At 40.5% G+C, this 6,280-nt stretch overlaps 1 non-coding gene across 1 annotated transcript; it reads right to left on the minus strand.

Annotated features, from left to right (window-relative positions):
• Positions 1-210: 210 nt before the first annotated feature.
• Positions 211-282, minus strand: TRNAR-UCG. The gene has a single exon. It is a non-coding gene; the product is annotated as a tRNA-Arg (tRNA).
• Positions 283-6,280: the final 5,998 nt, after the last annotated feature.

Here is a 6,280-nt window from a genome sequence, read left to right on the forward strand (position 1 = left end):
GGTAATGAGACAGGAAACCGAGGTCTTGATTCAGTCCAGGTGGCTGCTTCTTCTTCTTTTTAATCCAAAGACTGACAGCAAACTAAGAGCTAGATGCTGTACTGTACATTGAAGCTTTATGATGATCATTGGTCTGTCAAAATCAGTATTTTCTCCTCTGACTGCTAGCAGCTTTCCAAGGTCTCTGGTTGAAGTCTTTCACATTCTAATTGGAGATGCCAGAAATTGAACCTGGGACTTTCTGCATCGAAAGCAGATGCTGTACCACTGAGCTCCATCTCCTTTCCACCAAGATGCTGTATAGAACTCTGAAATTACACAAGCTTTACCTAGTGTGGAGAGAGAGTAGACAGGTGGCTGGGACAAAGGTGAGAAGAAAGGAGTTTATTAGCAATTGATGGCTATTAATAATACATCATCAATGGCACTTTATAGGGAAGGTTCAGTTTAAAAAAATAACAGTCCCCTGCCCTGAAGATCTTACAATTGGTTGGACACTCAAATAGAGGGGAACAGGAAAGCAGAGACATTATAGGTTTCATCCCTTCCATGAAGATGAAGGGAGGTTCAAGCTCACCATTCAGGGCTGGACTGTGGGTTTGACTCAATATGGGGCAGTAAATGCACAGCTCATGGGGAGGACATGGACCACCACTCAGGCAGTTTAAAAACCCTCCTTACCAATTGCAAGTTAAAGCAGTCATGGTGTAGGGTATTTGCACTGAGGCTCCAATGCTAGGGTAGCAGGGTCTTGTCCTCCCCCTATGGAGTTTTCCTGATGATAATCAGTCCTCAGTCCAAGGGTAGTTGCTCTATAGGGGGAAATACATGGACAATCTGTAAGATGTGTGATGTTACTTGATTCTTCTGGCTGATTCCTTGCAGGGCTGGCATCAGCATACCCCTAAGTGCTGCTACTGCCCCCTTTGTTCATGTGGCTACTCTGCAACCTGGCTGCTCCCCAGCACCACTAAGGAAAGGGCATGCAGGTGATTCACATGGCTGAGAGTATGGTTGGCAGATGAGCTCACTGTGGAAGGCTGCATGGTTCAACAGTGGTGGAGGGCCTACAGGTGGGTGAGGAAGTGCATGGAAAGTGTAGAGGGCCCCCCCTGAGCACTCCCTAAAACCCTCCTAAATCCTGGAAGCAGCCCTGCAGGAAGTACAAATAGAACTGCTCCCCTTCTAGAAGAGGAGGAGGAGGAGGAAATTGGATTGGATTTATACCCCGCCCTTTACTTGGAGTCTCAGAGTGGCTTACAATCACCTTTCCCTTCCCCTCCCCACAACAGACACCCTGTGAGGTAGGTGGAGCTGAGAGAGCTCTTTCAAGTATTGCTCTTGAGAGAACAGCTCTGAGAGAACTTGTGACTGACCCAAGGTCACACCAGCAGCTGCATATGGAGGAGTGGGGAATAAAACTGTTTCTCCCAGATTGGAGTCTGTGTTCTTAACCACTACACCAAACTGGCTCACTTCACAGCATGATTTTCTCGCAAATATTAAGGGTATCACCCATCCTTTGCAGGTACAGACTAATGCTTTGCAGGTACAGACTAACTAATATGCACAGAGGAAATCAGCATAACATTCAGTTTCCTGTTGGCTTGGAGCATGTCTTAGACCAGTGTTTCCAATAATACACTCTTAAACATTAGTTATGTATGCTAATACAATTACTTTTATACTTGATTATAGTATCTAAGTATACAAAATATTCACAAAATATACAACCTAATCATACAATATCTTAATGTTATACAATAACACGGTAATACAACAAAATATCAATTGCTGCCAACAGCCAGAAGATACTAGTGGAATTCCAAAACATGTGCTGTTAACAGTCAAAAGAATGTAGAGCTTCTTGACAAAGCAGCCGGCTTATGCTTGGTTTTGTCTCTTAACTTCCTCAGAAGCAACTTAACTGGTATTGTGTATAAATTTTCTTTCTGTTGTAATGTTATTTTCCTGGTTTCCAAAGACTCTTCTCAAGAGTTGCTACATTTAATATAGGGACTAGCCCTTATTTCCTTAAACCAAGCATAAGCCGGCTATTAACCACTACACCAAACTGGCTCAGTTCATAGCATGATTAAGGGTATCACCCATCCTTTGCAGGTGCAGACTAATATGCACAGAGGAAATCAGCATAACATTCAGTTTCCTGTTGGCTTGGAGCATGTCTTAGACCAATGTTTCCCAGCCTGTGGGTCAGGACCCAAAAGTTGGTCACAAAGCCTCTGTAATGCTGGCTCTTTGTAATGCTGGCTCTCTTGCCCAGAGATGAACCATTTGCTTGGAGTTCATAGCTGGGGGCAGCTGCACCCTTTGAGTGATGTTTGTTGGTTTCTCAAAACATCTGGTTGGACACTACAGAAAATGGAATACTGGAATAGATGGGTGTAAAGGTCGTACTTTGCCTAGAGTGCAAAAAAAAAAGCCACAACCTTGGGCCAGCTCTGGATGGTTCACCATACAAAGTAAATTTAGACTTGTGGGTCACCATACCAAAAGGATTGGGAACCACTGCCTTAGGTTATCCCCTGAAAGGAGGTCAAGGAACTGGAATCTAAGCATGAAGAGAGAGCTATTTCAGTGGAGGAGGAAAGAGTATTGGAGGTGTGCAGATCACTGTTGTTTTTAAGAATGACTTGGTATGGTGGGCAGGAGGAGGGAGAATAGATTTTTATTGAGTCCTCTTCTAATTTCTCCTTGCCCACATGGATATCCATCATGCTGTTAGGTTCCAAATCCTAAATGTAAAACTTTTCATAGGTTTGGTGGAGCACTAGTTTACAAAATCAATATCTGAACCTTGTTAGTAAGGAGTTCATTGATCTATCTTTCCAAGTAGCTGGGTAAGAGCCATTTCCATTGGCTCCATTTCTTCTATATTTTGTGGAAATGAGAAGATATAAGATCTCACCAGAATTTCTATTATTTTAATCCTATCCCAATCTATGACAAGGGAATTGGTCCTTTCCGCATTTGGATCTCATCCCTGGTTTTATCAGAGTTCAACTTTCATCACAATGCCTTGCATTTATCCTTGGTTATAACAGCATCTATTTAACCCGGGACAAGTGTGGGGCAAAACCGGGGTGACCTCAATGTAATGTGGAAACAAAAAATACCCCGAAATAATTACAGGGATGAACTTGAGTGTAGTATAGAATGTTAAAATACCTCAAGATAATTACAGGGGTGAACTCGCATGTAATGTAGAATGTAAGTTTGGGGACAGGGTTGAACCAGGATTTAAGGTCTAGTGCAGGAAGGACCGGAAACTGCCTCATCCACTGAAAATTTGATAGGACTAGCTTAGATCAGTGCAGTTCTGCAAGTGACCCTCCTAGTTCAGACCTGCTACTTTAGCATTCCTATAGCTGAAAAACATTTTCCAGTTGCTAATTGAATGTACAAACATGAATGCCCTTTAACAGATCAACGTCTGTGGCAGCAAACCCATTCTAAAAGAGTTGACCTTCTCTGCCACTTCTCTTAGTCTTAACCATTATTCTTAGGAGACGAAATTCTAATTAGAGTATCTCATTTCACTGAAAACTGTAAGATATAGAGAGGCCAGGTACAAAGATCAGACATTTCCTTAATTCCTGAACTGTTTGATCAGGCATACCACTTTCACCCTATCTTTAGAATAGGAATTAACCTCCAGAGTGAGATGTTATTCAAATGGTTCCCTGTTGTTATAATGCATAATCCAAAGAGCCCTGTTAAGGTGTGTTGATAGCCTTGTACCTATTTTGTGATGGGTTTTTCATACTTTCTGAACAACCTTGACCTTCTGCCATATCAAAAGTGACCTTGAAAGAGTTTTAAAGCCTCTTTGTGACAAGCACAAAGGTTTTGTTTCATACTGAAAAGTCTGGCTAACCATGTATCACAGGGGAACAAATTTCATATTAACAATGAAATTCTATGGAGGGTTACACCAGTTTAAACCCACTGAAATCAATGTTCTTAGACTAGTGTAACTCTGCATATTGTGTTACCCAAATGGCCTACATGTGTATAACCCTCAGTGCTTGGAGCATCCCTCTTATGTGAAGCACATACACATGTATTCCTGGGCATAATGTTATTAAGGGATCACTGTCTAGTGTATACCAGGGTCCAAAATTTGGGTAGTGCTTTCTTATGGGAATTGGGAGTTCCCCAGAAATAAACAGGCAGAAAATAGAATAAAACTGAAAACTTTATTAGGAAAAGTAATAAATAGAACAGCTGAAAACACACTGAGAAACTGAACATGCATGCAAGTTAGGCTATTCTTATACATGAATATACTGTGACTAGATATAAATTTTGGCAATTTAACAATATAAAAAAGAGGTCTTTCATATATTCAAGAAAATATTTTAATGAAATGCTTCATATTTATGCTTGTGGTTTTTTACATTTCACATCACAGCTTCTTGTTCCTAGTATGAGTGATGGCTTGACTGCATAAGCAATCAAAATGGTAGCTTGGGGGAAGAATTATTTTCAAGCACACAGTCTGGTGTGCCTCAGAATCCCACTCAGGGTTGCAGAGAGTACTCAAGTATAGTCCTCAAATCATAAAAGCTGTGTGAATTCTGAACATTTTCCCTGTCATTCTCTGCAACACTGTAAGGGATCCTTGGATGTACCTATCAAACCATATGGAAAAAGAACTTAGGGAAGCCAAACATCTTGGTGATCTGCCTTATTACCATATGGGCAACTCTGGCATGCTTCAGATTCCAGTTAACTGTCTTGTGCAACACCATTATCATGTGCCACAAAAGCATCTGCGTGAACTGTAAGTTGCACCATAACACAGATACCATAGAAATAAGGAGCCCAAAAAATCATTTAAAGAACTGCTATGATTTTTGTGCAAGGGCACATCATCCATTCAAATAGTCTGTTGAGACTCATCTTACTGAAGCTAAACCTAAAGTATCTGTTATTGTAAGGAATGCACACTCATTGTATATGTATCCCTTTCACTATCTCCCTCTTGTATCTTTCTTATCCCCTTTATGGCAAATGGCAAACCGTAAGATTTGCTTGCCTTTTTATACTCTGTAAGGTGCTGTGCAGGAATGTAGAATAGTATAGCACAGCATGATTGCATCAAATCTCAGAAGCTAAGCAAGATCAGTACTTGGATAAGAGACCACCAAGGAAGAGGAAGGCAATGGCAAACCACCTCTGCTTAGTTACTTGCCTTGAACACCCTATGAGGTCGCCACAAGTTGGCTGATTTGACAACACTTTAAACACACACAAACTGCGGTGCACATTTTGCTCTATATTGATAACAACAACAACAACATTCACCTACAGAAACCAGAAAGCAGGAGAATTGAAACAAAGCACAAAGAAAAATGAACAGAATCAGGGAAACTTGTTCATCCCTAAAATGGAGGTCTCAACTGTAAATTTATTTGCACTGTGATAGTATGCAAAGTGACTTCAGTGGTTTAGACTGGAGTAAGTCTACATAGGATTGCACTTTTAGTTAATTCATCCTTAAAGTAATTCCCTTGTTATTGTTGAAACTCCCCCCCCCCAATTTTAATGGACATCCATACTGACTTGTAGCAGTCACTGCAGATGTTGTTTGTTTTTAATTCATGTATGGGAGGGGGCTGACTGTAAAGGCAGAGCAAGTAACAAATCTGGGAAAAATGTGTTTGAAGAAAAGCACTGTATTTCACACCTAATGTGGCCAAACGAAAACAAAATCTGAAAATAGCTCTCCAGAGGCATCGAGATTGCAATGCTGACACAGCAGTCCTCTAGCCAGCAACAGCCCAGATTTTTCCATCACATCTCTTTCAAGTTAATCATGATATATTTACATTTATTTTGGATTTAAATTTGCTAGAGCAGCCACACACGGGTATGACACCAATATGGAAAGTTTCTGAACAGTTTAATCAGATGTCAGCAGGGATCTTTGGTCTTTTAAGCAAATGAATGAATGAAGTTATTTAATTTTGCGATTTATTGACTTTGGGGGATGACTATTTTCATGCATGTAATATTGCTTATGGGTTTTGATCTGTTTGTATTGATTTGTTGTGTTTCTGATTAACATCTTTTTAATCCAAGTGTTTTAAATAGGATTTGGCCACAGGTTAGTTTTGGTGCACGTCACTGAAAAGCTATGCTTCCTTGGAAAGCAGCTCTTCCTGCACTGCCAGCAGTAATGTTTTAAAATAACAGTGATTGTAATGGTGATTAATCTCTGCCATTGTAAAATACTTACCCGATTTTTTTAAAA

Source organism: Gekko japonicus, unplaced genomic scaffold (assembly GCF_001447785.1).
Source record: "Gekko japonicus isolate JY-2015 unplaced genomic scaffold, Gekko_japonicus_V1.1 scaffold680, whole genome shotgun sequence".
Taxonomy (NCBI): domain Eukaryota; kingdom Metazoa; phylum Chordata; class Lepidosauria; order Squamata; family Gekkonidae; genus Gekko; species Gekko japonicus.